This window comes from Protobothrops mucrosquamatus, unplaced genomic scaffold (genome assembly GCF_001527695.2).
Source record: "Protobothrops mucrosquamatus isolate PMUCROS unplaced genomic scaffold, P.Mucros_1.0 scaffold228, whole genome shotgun sequence".
Classification (NCBI taxonomy): Eukaryota; Metazoa; Chordata; class Lepidosauria; order Squamata; family Viperidae; genus Protobothrops; species Protobothrops mucrosquamatus.
Window position 1 is genome coordinate 268687 of NW_015386579.1, and position 17548 is coordinate 286234.

At 36.6% G+C, this 17548-nt stretch overlaps 1 protein-coding gene across 1 annotated transcript in view; it reads right to left on the reverse strand.

The window, feature by feature from the left end:
* The window catches only part of ARHGAP15 (Rho GTPase activating protein 15), a 168288-nt gene that overhangs the window by 26077 nt on the left and 124663 nt on the right, over positions 1–17548 (reverse strand). The gene's annotated exons all lie outside the window — the stretch shown is intronic.

The window sequence follows — 17548 nt, forward strand, 5'->3', positions numbered from 1 at the left end:
ATTGCATTAACAAGGACGTAATATGAAGCCATTCCCCTGCTCATTACTGACCATATTTTCTATTGAAATACAATTAAGTCATACATTCACTAAGTTTTAATTGAGACATTAGACATATTTTAGCAGCTATTCATACTGCTTTGTAAGTTTTTTTTTTTAACTTTGTAAGTTATATTATAGTTTATGGTGGAGGAAACTCTATGGCACCTTTCAATCCTGCCTCATAAAGGATCCTCATCAACCATGGATCCATGAGACACCAGAGGCCTTGGTCTTAAGGAACTGAGTTCGTATCATTTCAGACTGCCATGTCTGATAATTTCCATAATTGAATACTATTTGATTGATAGATCAGAGAAATTACAATAACTTTCTTTTCCAAGACATTCATGTTTACATGGAAGTTTCACATAGAAGTCAAGCAATTGTGTCTTCTATATGAAGTGGTGTGGTTACTAGGCAGATTCATGACCTCAGTACAATTTAGGCCAGAGAGGTTATCTTCATACCTAATAAGCATGCCCACCTTATAAGCTTTATTTCATGCTGTGCAATGATCAATTCTTCCTTATGTTGATTTTAGTTCACATCCTCTCCCTTGCCAGGTATCCTTTCTATCATTTCATAACTGCCTTTTTGTGGAAAACAATTAGTCAGTAATGAAAGAATGTGAGTTTGAGACCTATAATCGCTTTTGTGATGTGAAACTTCTTTTAATGTTGTGATAACAACACTGCTGCTGACTGGCTTAGGATAAGCATATTTTCTATATGATTAATGGCTTCCAAGTCTTAAAATATGGTTTCTGAGTAAGATGTTTGCATGAGATGTTGAAGCACATATAACTGTGCTTTCATTTTGCAAAAGATAAGATAAAATAAATGTTCAAGGTCCCTGACATAGGGAAACAGTTTTACATGCTGCAGGTTTTAGATAACCTGGATCTTGTGACTGGCTTTATCTAGCATAGTTTTTTAATTTAAAAAAAACATTTTCCTAATTGCTTAGTTATACTCTGGAAATAGTTGGAGAGTTCCAGTAGGGAAGAGATATTTTCCCACCACAGAAATACTGAATACCAGAATACTTTGCCTCAGCATTGGAATTAGAATACATTTATTTCACTGCATAATAATTTGGCATAAAGTTTAAAAAATGGAAAGGGGGCATATATGAAAGACAAAATATCAGGAAATAACCTGAATCTGTAAGGATGGGGTGAGGAAGACTAAGAGACAGAATGAGCAATTCTTGCAATAAATACAAAAAATAACAAACAAACAAACAAAAACATTATTGGGGTATGTGTGGATAAATCTAGGAGACTTTTCTTGATTGGAAATGATTGCATGATGGTGATGGACAACAGGGAGAAGGCTGAATTGCTAAATTCTTATTTGACATCTGTCTTTTCCCAAAAGGAAAAATATGAACAACTGGTCAATCTGAAGGTGTACAATAGAGAACATAAGAGAAATACAGGTCAAATAGGAAGTGATAAGAAAACACCTAGATATTCTGAATAAATTTGTTGCCTGGGGTAGATGGATTACTGGGTGCTAAAGGAATTTGCAGATGTATTCTCAAAACCACAGACTTTTATCTTTGAAAACTTCTGGACCACAAGGTGTCAATAGGTTGGGGGAAAAAAACCAAGATTGCCCACTGTTTAAAAAAGAGAAAAAAATTAAACCCAGGAAACTACAGACCAATCAGCTTGACATCAATACTGAGGAAAATCATAGAAAAGGGAATCAAGGACTAAGTTTCAAACAACTAAAAAAGGCCAAGTCAGTTCTGAGTTGGACTTACATAACATGATGATTCCAAAAACTGCGAAGTACGAGGGAACTCCAACTGTGTCATACACACTCTTACATAACAAGATTATATTTGAGCTTATGATTCATTTCTCCCCATATATTTCTTAGTGAAGGAATTGTCAGGCACCTTTCCTTAAATTTCAACAAAGACAACTCATTGAAGCCTATATACACAAGACTCTAGTCAACTAACAGTCAGCACTAAATTGGCGTTTGATAAAGGTCAACGGAACTCAAAGGGAGTAAGACTTGGATCTCTTGTACCAATACAAGGACTCTAAACTAATGATGTGTTTAACTCTGCCCTCCAGCTCTTCCTGCTTTTCTCCTACATCAATCTGGCCTACTTTCCCAGAGGAATGGGGACTGCTCTTCTTAGTCACACATATATGGGCCAGAAGGTGGTTCTATAAGGTTTCTTTCTTCCAATCTCTCTTTTTCCTGTGATTTCCCAGAAGGCAAAGAGGCTGTGAAATCCCTATCTCTTTCCTCTACTGGGGTTACAGATAGGATTCCTGGTAAAGGCATCCTTCAGGAAGATAAATTATCATAAACTGCATAAATTGTCAACCATCGAGGCAGGCCGGTGGGCCAGGATGTGTAAACTAAGAGAGGTTCTGATAGAGAGGTCTGAGGCCTCTGACCTTTCACTTTGTGGGATTAGTCTACAATACTAAATGCATGTGACTGGCAGCTTGAAGTGACATTTGGGTTCATCATACCTTCATACAGTCATTTTTGTACTATTGTGCATTGTCATTTCAGTCATCCAGGTTTCATATGGAGATGATCTCAACCCATGGACTGAAAAAGAAATTTGGCCATATAAATACATTCCTACTCTCTCCTCAGCATGTGCTCAATGATCTAGTCATATTAATAGTTGTTAGATATAACGAGTCATGTGTATGATATAAAGTGCATAAATATTTATTATTTTGGTTCTCGGTTTTTCTCTCTCTGTTTTCTGGGGAGTGGGGAGAGGCAGCACAAGTGATTATCAGCTACCTTTAAAACAAACTCTTGAAATATTTTGATAGCAATGCCACACAGTGCAAAACTAAAAAAATAAAATAAAATAGCTGCCCTCCTATAAAAGCTTTGTTATGTTTTTTTATTACCTAAAAACCATTCCATTACAAAATGTGGTAATATAAGCTTTAAAGGAGTTGAATGCATTGTCTTAGAGGGGCTCAAGCATCTAGATTTAGGATCAAACATTTCTTTGGCAAAACGACCTCCTCCCCGGACTAAATCTTTATAGATTGAGAAATGTGGAATAGACTCCCTATTTTGTCATTGGCCATCCCACAAAAGCCCCCAAAAGATGTGAATCTGGCTGGATAATTTGAATACTCAGCAAAGTTCCAACTGATTTTTTTTTTAATATGACCATTTATAAAGTTCTGGATTTAAAATAAAAAGCTTTATTCCTAGCGAGTATAGTAAAGACAGGGAATTATTTTTATTTACAACCCAAGAACAAATTTTAAAGCATTAACAATGGAACAATATATCAAATATAAAACCACAGTAAACATGTGGAGAAAGCCTGAAACAATTAGTAGTGTAAGGGAGGCATTGATGGCTATTTGGCATCCTTTTTAAAAACAGCTAAACTTTGGCCTCCTAGGAGGAGAACAATAGTTTCCTGGTCAGAATAATAGTTCAGATTTGTAGCAATTGACCTTATAAGTTCTGTTTTCCATTTAGTGTACATAATGGGTGCTCTAATACTACATTGGATGCAGAACTGAATGCTGTATTGAACATATACAGATAGGCAGTGCTTTTTTTCTAAAAAAAAAAAAAAAAAAGGTGCCGGAACTCACACACATCATACAACCCGCCTTGCCTACCCTACAAGGTTCTGTCCAAAAAAGGTGCCGGAACTCCATTCTGGGCGTTCTATGAGAAAAAAAGCCCTGAATGGATAGATAGATAGGTAGGTAGGTAGGTAGGTAGGTAGGTAGGTAGGTAGATAGATAGATAGATAGATAGATAGATAGATAGATAGATAGATAGATGATGGATGGATGGATGGATGGATGGATGGATGGATGGATGGATGGATGGATGGATGGATACAGTGCTTTTTTTCTAAAAAAAAAAAAAAGGTGCTGGAACTCCCACACATCATACAACCCGCCTTGCCTACCCTACAAGGTTCCGTCTAAAAAAGGTGCCAGAACTCTGTTCTGGGCGTTCTATGAGGAAAAAAAGCCCTGCAGATAGGGTTTTCATGGAGGGTGTTGATATATCTGCTAGTTGTTACCCTAATATGTGACTGAAACTGGCATCAAGCTGAAAATTCTTCTGTGTGAGGTGTTGAGAAGTATCTAGGTTTGACCAAGGAAGGATATTTATATTCTCATTACAATCCAGTGAGAAACACTGGGTCTATCTTTTTGAAGCCTATGACCCAAATCCTCTGCTAGAGGTTAGTTATGATCTTGTCAGGGCTGAGAGTGGCTAATGCTGGAAAGAAACATGGTAATAATAATAATAATAATAATAATAATAATAATAATAACAACAACAACAACAACAACAACAACAACAACAATAATAATAATAATAATAATAATAATAATAATAATAATGTTGGAAGGGACCTTGGAGGTCATCTAGTCCAACCCCCTGCTCAAGCAAGAAACCCTTTACCATTTCGGACAAATGGCTGTCCAGTCTCTTCTTAAAAACTTCCAGTGTTGGAGCATTCACCACTTCTGGAGGCAGGTTGTTCCACTGGTTAATTGTTCTAACTGTCAGGAAATTTCTCCTTAGTTCTACGTTGCTTCTCTCCTTGGTTAGTTTCCATCCGTTGCTTCTTGTCCTGCCTTCAGGTGCTTTGGAGAATAGCTTGACTTTCTCTTCTTTGTGGCAGCCCCTGAGATATTGGAACACTGCTATCATGACCCCCCTCGTCCTTCTCTTCGTTAAACTAGACATACCCAATACCCAGACATACCCAATACCCAATAAGGTTCATCTTATCTTATTAAATAGGCTGTAGTCCTCTTTAACAAGATTGAGATGTCTTCTGAAGCATTCAGAACTCAGTTAGGACTCAGACCTACAATATCTAATAAGGTAAAGTGAAACAAAGTTGTTCCCCAGAGAATTTGCTTTACCAGTATCTAGGGTGGCATAGCTTCAGATGGGTCCCAAAGGTGATGAGTCTAATTCTAGCCAAGTAAAAGAGTTAAGGGTGAAATAAGGAACCCAGATTTATGGCCCTTAAAACTGAATAACTTCTGATCTGGAGTCATCCTTATAAATACAGAGTTGTTTATCGTAAAACATTGAACCTCAAATGTTGGTCTTAAAAAGTTTACTAGTGTGCAGGTAAGATTTACTCATAGATGATGATGTTTATGGTGAAGATGGTGACAATGTGGTAAAGTATCTAGGTGAAGGATCAGGAAAAAAAGAGACTCAGGTTCAAGTTGATTCTCAATCATGGAAATTGTCTCAGCTCAGGATTATTGTTGTCATTCCAGGGATGACAGCTATGTGCAATGCCAATGACAATGGTGATGATAAATAGCAGAAGTAATAGTATTAATAGCAGTAATATAATTTTTAGATCTGTGTTTGATATTAATCGAGTATATTTTAGATTTGGATTTTTTCCCCTGAAAGTTTCTAAGATCCTTTTAGTATCGACTGACTGCTACAATTCCTTAGCTGCTAGTTGGAACTGTTATTCAGTGGCCACCCACTTCTATACAATAGGTCAACAATGTTGGCCATGGAGGACAAGGAAGAGTATAATGATTTCATCCTAACTCTCCTTCACTGAAAAGAAGGGTTCCAGTGCAGGAACAGAGGTTTTTTTGGGTCTTTTCCCTTTTTGCTCAAGACCTCCTGGAGGAAAATAATGGAAATGGTGTAGGGTCATCTGTATTGGTGAGAGAGGGTGCAAAGTCCTGATGGCAGAATAGAAGACCACAACTCAAATATTGCTTGTACATTTAAAAACTAGATTATATTTACCAGCCTAAATTGTTGAAATAACAACACTGATTGTTAATATATAAATATTTGTAATAATACTGCAGGTCTCAACAAACTTTTCAGACCTTCTTTTCCTGTGGACTCCAAAAGAAAGAAATGAATTATTTTTAAAACAGCTACAATCTTGCAAAATTGCCAAATCCAAGGAAAATGTGGAAATCTTGCAGAAAATTTTATGATCGTATCTTCGGGCAACTTCACATATTTTTGGCTACTATTAATGAAAAATACCCCACTCATATATTTTGGAGTACTGTAGACACAAATTGAGCGTCTCTCTTCTCACACACACAGACAACGGAACCTGCAAATGCTACAGTTCTAAACTCTGAGTTAACATTTACTACCCAATGCTTTGTGCCACGACTTCCCTCTAAGCTAATTTGTTTTAGCTTAGAACATATTCTTCACAAAGAGGGCGAAAAATTCATTCCTAAGGATTGGAAGGAATGTTGCATATCTCTGTTTTATGAATTTGCTAATTGTTATCTGACTGAAAAAGAGGAAAAACTGGCAATGTGTGGTAACTTTAGTCAGCATTTCTGAACTGGGAATGATAAACACCTCTGCCTGGTTCTGGCATTTATCAGTCGTGAAATATTATTACCACATAGACTCACAGCATGGTTACTGTTATCATCAGGGGAAAAAGAGGAAGCTAATCTTAATGGTTTGTAAAGCCGTTACCTGCATTGGTCTGACATTTATCACTATCATCTTACCACATAGGTCCTCCCTTGCAAAGGTATATTATCTAGAATGGACATCACTATGAATTATTATTTTGCAGCTAGGTAGAAAATTGTACGTTGTAGATACCTTTTCTCATTATAAATCACAGTCACACTTCACAATTTCCCAGACAAAGATGCTGAGACCAGGCATTTTGCTACCCGCTCACTCTTTTGCAGTTCCATGAAAATATTGGATATTCTTTCATTAGAAAGGATGATACTGTTCTCAGTAGAAGAAGATTTAAAAAACAACAACAACAACTGCATCACAAAAGTAATTTAAAAAAAGGAAGAACAAATTGGCACTATGAAAACAAGCTTTGTGGAAGAATGTAAGTCTGCTGATTCATGTGGAACCTGGAGAGAGAGAGAGAGAGAGAGAGAAAGAGAGAGAGAGAGAAAGAGAGAGAGAGAGGGGGGGGGGGATAATCTTGTTCTTCTTGTAAGCAACTTGCTACAGGTAATCCTTGATTTGCAACAGCTCCTTTAGTGACCGTTCAAAAGTGTAATGTCACTGAAAAAAGTGACTTATGACCATGTTTCACACATGACCACTGCAGCATCTCCACTGATCAAAATTCAAATGCTTGGCAACTGACTCATATTTATGACCGTAGCAGTGTCCTGGGGTCATATGATCACCTTTTGTAACCTTTTGACAAGCAAAGTCCATGGGGAAGCCAAATTCAATTAACAACCATGTTACTAACTTAACAACTCAGTGATTCACTTAACAACTGTGGCAAGAAAAGTCATAAAATGGGCCAAAACCCATTCAACAAATGTTTTGCTTACCAACAAAAAAGTTGGGCTCAGTTGTGGTTGTAAGTTGAGAACTACCTGTAGTGTTTGCTAATCTCTATTTTCTCCAAGGGTTGAAAATCTGCAACTGAATTTTCTAAAGCTACAGCTCACCTTTGAATCCTAGTTATTAATGATTACATAGAATACATTTTGTGACTATCTTATTAAAGCATGGCAAATGCCCTCAATAATTAATCTGAGTTTTGGATAGACATGGATTACTCCCAATGCCTTCTAAAGCCATCTTCATATCAAACTTATAAGAAGGGAAGGAAAGAAATTTCATTTGTAACCCATACAAATTTCATTTGTAACCCATAACAACAGTAAGCCAATTGATGTCTAACGTACCAAAATAGAGCGCTCAGGATTACAAATCTAGACTGTCAATCTTCTAGCTAACAAGTGCTCTGTCTCCATAAATGACACTTCCAAACATCGGTTTGGAATAAGTACTTTGTTACTGAACTGGAAATTTACAATTCTTGTATAACATCCTCTTATTAGAAACAGACCTTTGGATTTAGTCTGATGTAAATTCCTTACCCTGCAAGGTAGTAGAGTTTGACCTCTGTCTCCAGTCTCAACCTTGCATTAGTCAAGGTTGAGGGACTTAATGTCCTTTTACCCCTCTACCAACTCCTATTTACAAGGAACTTTGAGATAACACCAATATATGCTTAATGTTTTATTTCAGTCCTTTGAGCCTTGGATTTTTGTGCCTCAATGTTATTTTATTTTCAACATAGGATGCAACTACAAATAGTATTAGATCATTTTATCTCTCCCTCCCTGCCCCATTCTTCTCACTTTTTAATATTTGTTTTACATCATAATCATCGTTTCATCGTTTAAAAAAAAATAAAAAAAAGAATGCTTTGTGAGACGCTTTTTGACTCTTCCTTTCATTTATCCATCTCTCTCACTAGCCTCCCTGATCAAATAAAAAGAGAAAAGAGAATGAGCCAGGTTGCAATTTTTAGTGCTAGAGAAAATATGAGGTTTCTGATACTGGCTACAACCAGGCATAGCGTTGGGCAGACGTTCGGCGAGCTCCCCTACTGTGCTGCTGTGTAAGCTTCCCTGCTGGTCTGTTTGCTATAGTCTTAATGTCTGTGAAAAAATCTGAGGCAACTAAATTATGCTCTGCCCTTTTGGATGTAAATAAAACATCCAATTTAGACAATCTCTAATGCCCTAACTCAGTTTCGGTCATTCTATGCCAGCTGATTTTTTTTTTTTTTGGAATATCTTTCCTTCTTCCCAAATTTTTTACCTTATGGGAAATGTTGCTAAAACAGAAGGCATCTTTGGTTATTCCAGCTGACCTCTGTAAGTGGGAATAAGTTTTTTTTTTCTCTCTCTCTCCTTCTCTCTCTGATAAAATAGACAAAACATACAGACAGATAAGTAAAAATATATAAGACTAGAAATATAGGTCTAATTATATTTTGCTACCTAATCTATGATTAATTCTAGCTAAAGTTTTAAAGTCCTGATTTTAAACATTATTTTACAGGCAGTATCAGTGCTATTACACAAATAGAGACATAGATATGCACACCGGCATACATACACAGTGACTTTTTTTTTTTAAGTTTGTCCTTATGTCCCTAACTTCAGTTACATTTACTCTTTAATTCGTTTACTTTTCATTCATGCTAACTCCCCAATCGGTACCCCGAAAGGCTGGGAGACAGAGGAAAAGGTTGCAACTTGTCATGTAACACATCAATTGTGTCTCATAAAAAGGAGTTTTTCCATGAATATTCATAACTATTTTTCAGTCCATTAGCAAGACTTAAGACAATGAGTTTCCAACTCGATTGCATTTAGCAAATATGTATGCGAAATTAATGGAACAATTTCCCACCCCTCCGTCCTCGGAGTACTTAGAAAAGTTAAACTCCACTGACTAAACCCTCCAGGTGCTATCATTTGAGGGGGGAAAAAATAACCAATAATTGTCATTCTCCTACATATTTGATGGGGCTGATTATACAATGTGCAACTCTAAATGGCTTATAGCACATTGTAGCATGGTTCCGTCCCATTGGTTGCAGTAGGGTGCAGGCAGATGGATGACAGTGACAAGGAAAGAAGTGCTTTTGCCTAGTCGTGCGTTAAGATGCCATCCAGAAGCTCTGTGCACTGCAGACAGTTCATTAGGATGCCAGCATAATGGTAAACTACCAGTCAGAGTGACACTCCATTTCCTGCTTACTGAGCTCTCCAACCACGGCAGATGTCAACAATCTCACAGGGCTGCAGAGCAGACCTAACTTTCCAGTCACTTGGACTCCAATTTTTTTCCCTTAACAGTGCCATACATTATAGGCAATATGGAGCAGCAAGTCACAGCAAAGAGAAAAAACACAGACCTTAATTAGACCTCCTTCTGGATCTCCCTTCCTAAGGTTGGGATACCTGGAGTCAACTCTGTTCTTTTGACAGAGGCTTTCTTTTTGGCTTTTCTTTGGGAGAAAAAAAATGAAGCAGGGAAGATGCTAAGGCACATACCTGCTAATTAGACACCCACGTCTGATTGCTAAAAGTGGAAAAGGCTCATTTGGGGAGAGATTATCAGACTTCATGATTGGTCTCTGGGACTTAACTAGGAAATAGATCTGCCTGTCTTCCCCTGGCGCCTTCCTCCTCCCCCTCCCCCTTCCAAATTCAGTACTGTACATTGTTCCTGTGCACAGAAAGAGCAGACTTGAACATCTGGATAGTGTGATATTTTCCCCGCAAATGCACAACTCGAGGCTATCACACACCTCCCTAACAAGCAGTTAAAGCCCAACGAGATAGACTTCCAAGGATCCAGCCTGCTTCTTTTTTTTTCCTCCTACAAAAATAGCCATTGTTTCCAATGCCAACACAGTATTAAAATACAATAGTTTGTGCCTGCCCTCAAGTGCCTTTTTTAAAAATTTTGTAGCCAGCCATAAAATCTTTCCCAATTAGGGGTACTGGGAAAGGTTGTTTTTGTAGGAATGGTTTTTAATGTAGAAATAGGGGACAGATAAAGGCAGTATTGTTACTAATAATGATATGTTTTGTAGACACGAAGGGGTCTGTTCATGAGATGGCATGACAAGCCCATTCAACAACTGAGTGGGTGGTGGTGGGGGGAGATGGGGATGTAAGATTTCTGTTGGCTCCTGTGGCCAGTTTTTAAAGAAGCTGAAAGCTATATTGGATTCAGAAAATGGTTAAATAGGAGGAGGATTAAAGGACAAGAAATAAACATATAGTTTCATCTGGAAGACAATGCCTACTCTTGATATTTATTATTTTATTATTTATTAAATTGATATCGATACATTGCAACAAAGAATTATACAGAATAATGGGATTTTATTCTGCACTTCCAATTTAATAAAACAGTTCCCCCCCCCCAGAAGTTCTAGTCATCTTTAAAAATGAAAACTGAGGAAGGATTGGTCTCTGTGATGTTGGCCTCTGTTTTACAAAAATAGCACATGTAAATTTAATTTATTTACCTCTGTAATCCAGTTAAGTTAGTTCTTTCGCAAGCAATGCATGCATAAAAAAAAAAGCTATACGCATTCCCTTTGGTGGGAAACCAGGGACAAATATGACTAATAACTAGTACACATAGTTCTGTGACATAAATTAGAATGAAAAATGCTGTTTCCTCTAAAGTATGTTTTTTTTAAAAAAAAATCTCTATTTTTTTTTTAAAAAAAGCAAAACAGCCCTGATAATATTCAGAAAAAAATATGAATTTTAATTGTAAAAAGGATAAGGTTTTATTCTTGTCTTTTTTTTTTTATTAAAGGAAACTATGTAAACAGCTTTTCCCCAGGGCAGATTTAGGCTTGAAGACTGTTTATTATATGATTTGAATAAGGCTAGACTTGGCCTTTTGACTTTGAATCACTACCAAATTTCAGGCTGTGAGGAAATTGTTCTACATTTCCTGACAAATTGAGTTAAGCAGACATTAAGTGAGCTTTAAGAAAACAAATGGCCATCTTTATCACAGGTGGACACTGATGGCTTAATGGGGCCTGGGCTGATTGTATCACTTCTAATGGCTTGACGGGAAGCATTAGGGTTTTTGCATAAAGAACTGGCATTGCAAACTCTGCTAACACAGACCTGTCAAGCGCTCTGTATCCCTTTGTGCATGGAAGCAGATGTTTGTATGTATACTATGAACTGGCATTAGAGCAAGCGACAGATGCCTGTATGAATGCCAGGTCTGTGAATTTTTTACAGCAGGAACATGTTCTGAAAAAGTGCAGCCCTGCCCTCGACCATAGGTAATTCCCCACGGGACTTGGCTGAATCCCTGAAAATGATTTCAACATTTGGTTTTCCTAGCAACTGGAGGAATAGGCTTGTCCAAAGCAAGAAAGGAAGGAAGGAAGGAAGAAAAACATGCAAACAGATCTGTAGCATCAGAGCGGCAGTGAAGTTTTTCCTTTCTCCCTGACACGCTGTATTTTTCCAGGGCACAATGTAACACAATCCAATCCTTCTAAGAAAGGAACAAAAAGGTATTACAGCAATGTAATTAAAGCTTGCATTAATATACAGCTGTGAAAATGTTCTTCCTTGGCTACCATGCCCTTTCTCCTTCACAAACAAGGAAGAAATTGATCTGCATGTATGTCTCTCTCTCTCACACACAAAAAAACCCATTTTTTAAAACTGCATTTCATTGCTTTCTATATCCAGGGCGTACACTATAGTTGTCTGTCAATGATACGCACAGGTAGCTTGCAGTCCATTAAACAAACACTGCCCCCCCCTCACTTTTATTTGACATTTTATTTGGCTGTGACAAATGAGCAGCAGTTGGATTATAACATAATTTGTCTTGTCTTTATTACCAGCACAAAGGACACCATTCATTAATTATTCTGCCGTTGCAGCTTAACACTAACTGGAAAGGTCCCTCTTCGGACAGATGGCGAGGACGATGTTATTTATATCAATCAGCCAAAATCCTCAACAAGGATTACTGTTCCTGAGACTATAATGATTTATTTCTTTTTACCTCACCCTCCCTCAACCCTTTCTGCTTTCAGAGATTTCTCTATAAAAAATGAATTTGATGGGAAACTTAAAGCGATTCCATATTTAACCTGTTAGCTTGCAAAACAATATCCAGGCTGCATCAGTTTAGCTACCTACCCATGTTTATTTACTAGATTTTTGAACCAATTTGAGAAAAAAAATGAAAAAGGAGTTGATTTGGGAGACTGGAGAGGGAGAGAGAAAAAGAGATTAAGTGGGGGTCTCAGAGCGCTGAGTTCAGCAAAAGTTTGCTTTTTTTTAAAAAAAAAAATGGTAACGTCATACGGCTGTTGCCCCCAGAGGCCACTGGGATCAGAAAATGGTGCCAGCTGTCAGGCTCCTTGTCTCTGATAAGATGAGATGACCCATCCTATGACAAAGAGACCGGTGGGGTTGGCCCTCTGAAAGATGAGCTACTATGTTTAGCTTAACTGAAGGTCAGGTCATATAAGAGACAGATGCTTCTTGATTCCTACTGTTATTGAGTATTATGTGTAGAGTAGGAATGGATTTTGCCTTCTCTTTGCTTAGGTTCTTAATGACCACCTCCCATGTTTCTACAAATGAATTCAGGTGTCCTTTAAAGTCTTCTGAAGTCGCTCAACCATTGTGCATTTTCTGGATGATCTCTTTAAAGTACAGGAAACCCTGTGTGACTGTATTTCTTCCATCCACTTCAGGTTTCCCCAAACATAAGGAGTCTGACACAATGAAAAGGCTTACAATGTAGAAACATTTATTGTCTGCAGAAATTATTGGTGTAACCTTGCTCCCCCGATTAGTTTGCAAATAGTAAAAGTTCCATCAAGACAAATATCAGCAACATGCAAATACCCTTGCAGGTTGTGATTAAGATTTTAAATGTATCCTTTTGCTTTTAGTTAATGAAAAACAAAGTCTTGGAGGATCTAAGTTGTAATTTATTAAACATGAAAGGCTCCTTGATGAAATATAGAAATGAGATATATTTTGCATTTCAAAGATTTAAGCTGACAACTTACTTGCATGCAAATAAGAGCAAGATTTGTAAAAATATTTGAAAAGAAATTATTCCTGAATGTACTTATTACAATAATGTGGCATGTAGATAAGAGAAACACACAGCATTAAAAGACATTCATTTCTCCAAAGTCTTAAAATTAGCTTCTTTCTGCCATTGTGTATTAATGTTCTTCTTCAGGAATGCAACATATTAAAGAACTGAACAGAATTAGTAATAAATTTGTTAATTACAAATTTAAGCAACACAACTGTGTTGTTTTCCCCATGTATTTTTAAAAGCAGAATTGCTAATGCATTTTAATCATTTATGTACAAACATTTGAGGATAAAATATTCTGAAGTTTATCAATTTCAAGAGCTGTTTATTTGCTAGCAAAATAGGGCATGTTATACAACATATATCTTAGCATTTTTGCTCATCAAATCCCCATTTGCAGAATGCAAATTTCCCTGGTCTAAGTGCTCTTGCACCTCAATTTAAATGAATAATAGGATAGACTCTATTAAAATCGGTTTAAGGTTGCCATGGGTGACATATCAGTAGGGTTAAAATGAGAGAAAAGGGTCAAAGAAACAGGCCTTACTTTTTTTAAAAAAAAAGAAGAAGAAGCATACGTAAGCCTCTATACAGACATTACAAATGTTACCACCATATTGAAATTATGAACAAATGTACACTGCATTTTACAAACATTATATTCTAAACCAAATGAATAGGGAAATTATAATACCCCCAGCACCTCTTGGAATGCATTTAGTTGCACTAAAATTAAAGAAGTAAGCCCTACTGTGATAACACTGTAGTCTGGCAGGTTGTGGATTTGTAAAAATCACAGGGACCTCAGCAAGTGATTGTACTGCTCCTTGGATAAATCCTCCATTTCAAGGAAACAGCAAGGTATTATAATCATATTAAACAAGCAGCTATAAGTGATACCCAAACACTCTATTTTTTTTGAAGAATTTTGAGTCTGCCGCTAACTTGATTCAGGGGATTATGCATGCAGTCATTTGATAAGTACCAAAAAATACTTAATGCTTATCAGGACACTTTCTTGTTTAGCACTGTGTGTGCATGTAGGCTTGTCTATTCCAGAGCCTGATCTTATTTAATGTAGAACAAATAAAACCACTTGACCATTTCCCAGAGTTTTGATGAGATGGATCACTTTTTGGCTCTTTGGAACTTTAAAAGTTACAATGTCCTTACTATTAATGCCCTGCACGGATGATATCCCTTTCTGATTCCCGTGTGGATTTCCAAGAATCAGAGTTTTGTTAATTTCCTTTCTTCGTCTACAACAAAAAAGCAAGATTAAAAAAAAAGTTTCCTTATTTGCTAAGGTTATGCCTCTAGTTTAATTTTCATGGGAGCATCGGAGTATTTTGAAGTGAGTAGCATTTACAAAGTCATTAGTTTTATGCAAACTAGGAAGGAAGATGAAAGAAATAAAATTATCAATTATTTATAGATTGTTAAAATGTATCTTAGTGCAGTGCTACTATATAGAAATGACAATTAGCCAAATTTACCTTCTTTAATTAATAATGCATACATCATGCTCTTTGGGCAGCTAATCACCACTTCTATAAATTTTTTTTGACACTGTTGAAGATGCCAAGCACATGGGTGAAGTGGAAATAGAACTCAGTGGCGTGTCTAACTTTCAAGCGCTTTTGTTTGCTGAGATATGCTAGTTAGCAAGGTGTCTAAACCTCAGAGCGCTTAGGCTATTCCCATTTACTTACATACTCTCCCTGGGTGAAATGTGAATTAAGCAGTTTGCTTCTTCCATATCCAAACACAAGGAATCAGGTTATAGTCCATTCCAAACACATCTCGTTTTATCAAGACAGGACAAGATACCAGGCCAGGCATAAGTTTACTACAAACTAATTTTCTGAATTAATTCAAGTGGGAGGAAGTATACTCCTATTTTGCTGTCATTGGTTTGGAACAACCAATGGCCTAATGAGGGCAACCATTGTTGTATCTTTTTGATTTCTAGACTTTTTTTTCTCTCAATGCAGCCCCATCACTTTCTATATTATGTCAAATACTATTCTGGAAGAATTCTTCTTCTTCTTTTTTGCAGAGAATAAAGTCATGATATTGGAGATTGGGAGGGTGGGAATTCTGTCAAGCCTGCACTCTATAAACAAAATTCTTCTCATGCTTAAATTTCAAAATAGGGCCATTCTGGGTGATGAGAAAAGAGAATGTTGTATTGGGGTGACTTGAGAAACTTGGAAACCAGGGACAGTAAATCCAGATACTTAGAAAAGTGAGCATGGGTGGCAGAGGATTTTAGTGTCTTTTTCATGAGGGCAGTTTATATTTCTACTTGGAAACCTTTGTTCACAATTGAGAACTAAACATACCTGATACCTGCCTGTAAAATCCATGAATTTATTTCCCCATATTCTAAAAAGCAGCCAATGAAGAAGTATGGGACCTGGGAAAATATACTGCTCAAAAAAATAAAGGGAACATTTTAACATGGAACTGAAGGAGTTTGCGTTCCCTTTATTTTTTTGAGCAGTATATATTCCAGTCCATTTCAAAGATGCATACCCACTCGTCATATGATTCCCAAGCTGGATTTAAAATGTTAAGGTAAATTTAAATGTGCAGCCAAAACTAGTCTGCATCTATTTCTTGAAAAAGACTTTTCAAGTTTTTCCTAACTGAACCTTTCTTTCCAAAATGTTGTTTATAGCGTTCTAATTAGCTTGTGCGGAATGCCTAGCCTTGAGTGCGGCTGAATTTTTATGTTTTAATTATTATTTTTTGTTTTTAATTATCTTGATTTTCTTCCACATATATAAATTAATGAACTTGTCTTTGTCAGAGTTTGGTAATGTCTTTGATTCTGTCCCGATTAATCTAATCGAATAGAGATTTAAGAATGAGTGGATCTAATCAGAGTTGAAAACCCAAAGGCATATTTCATATACAAAATTTTATTTCGATATTCTGCAAGTAATGTCTCTATGTGTGAAATTCGAGAAAATATAAGCCCTTAAAATGTGAGAAAATAGAATTTGAGTGGAGGCCTGGGAAAGGACAAATGTAGAGAGGTCCAGATTGTGTAAAAGGTGAAAGTGCAGAGAAATGACAATCGTATTTTTTCTTAATGTCAGAATAATCATGTCTTGCCAAAAATATTTCAGACAGAATATATTTGTGCATGTTATTAGATGCAGTTTTTCTATTCTATTCTTCCTTAACACAAATTTACAATGGGAACATAGCTGTAACATGACAAATGAGCCCAGATACTTTTAGCTCTATTCTGGCAATCGGTAAGCGGTTAATCTTAATATTGTGAGCTGGGGGATGAATAGCTGTACTTCTGATGTTGTGTCTATGACACTCGTGCTTCTAAGATAGCTTTGAACCCTCCACCCAGAATCCTGATAGCATACAGCTTCAGATAAAGTGGAGCCTCTGCAGATATAGCTATATATACAGTATATACACTTAAGAAACCTTCCTACAGAAGTTTGTGCTTTTCATAAAGAGATCAGCAGAAATAACACTGCAAACAATTGCCTTGGAAATTCAAGATGTCAAGGAGACATCTGAACAATGCTTGGGAGCTAGATTATTATAATCAACATTAGAACTAGAACAAACGGCAGAAAGTAAATTCCTTCTGTAACATGTGCCCATTTAATGTAGCATTGTTTAGGCACAATATTATAGCATGCATTCCTTATAGATGTTTGCAACCTTGTTGTCATTTACATCACTATTTTCCTAACCTAATCATATTATCATTAGTCTAACATTACCATTGTATCCTGTAGCATGTGACATGAGCTTACACGGGAGTTTCATTGAATCAGAAAATGCAAGCTCCTAGTTCTCATGAATGGCTTGTTTCAAAAGATGTCCCAGCAATCAGATGGCAAAAGTTCTGGTTCTACATTCTGACTGGGTTAGTTGGAACTAACATTTTTTTAAAAAACTGAGTATTTTAGTGATATTTTGTCCAAAAGATCTGTAAAATACCCTTAGACATTCAGAGACTGGGATCAGAATTCATAAATATCTACTCCTATTGAAAAAAAATAACTTTGATGTCCTCTTGCATATTTTTTGAAGTG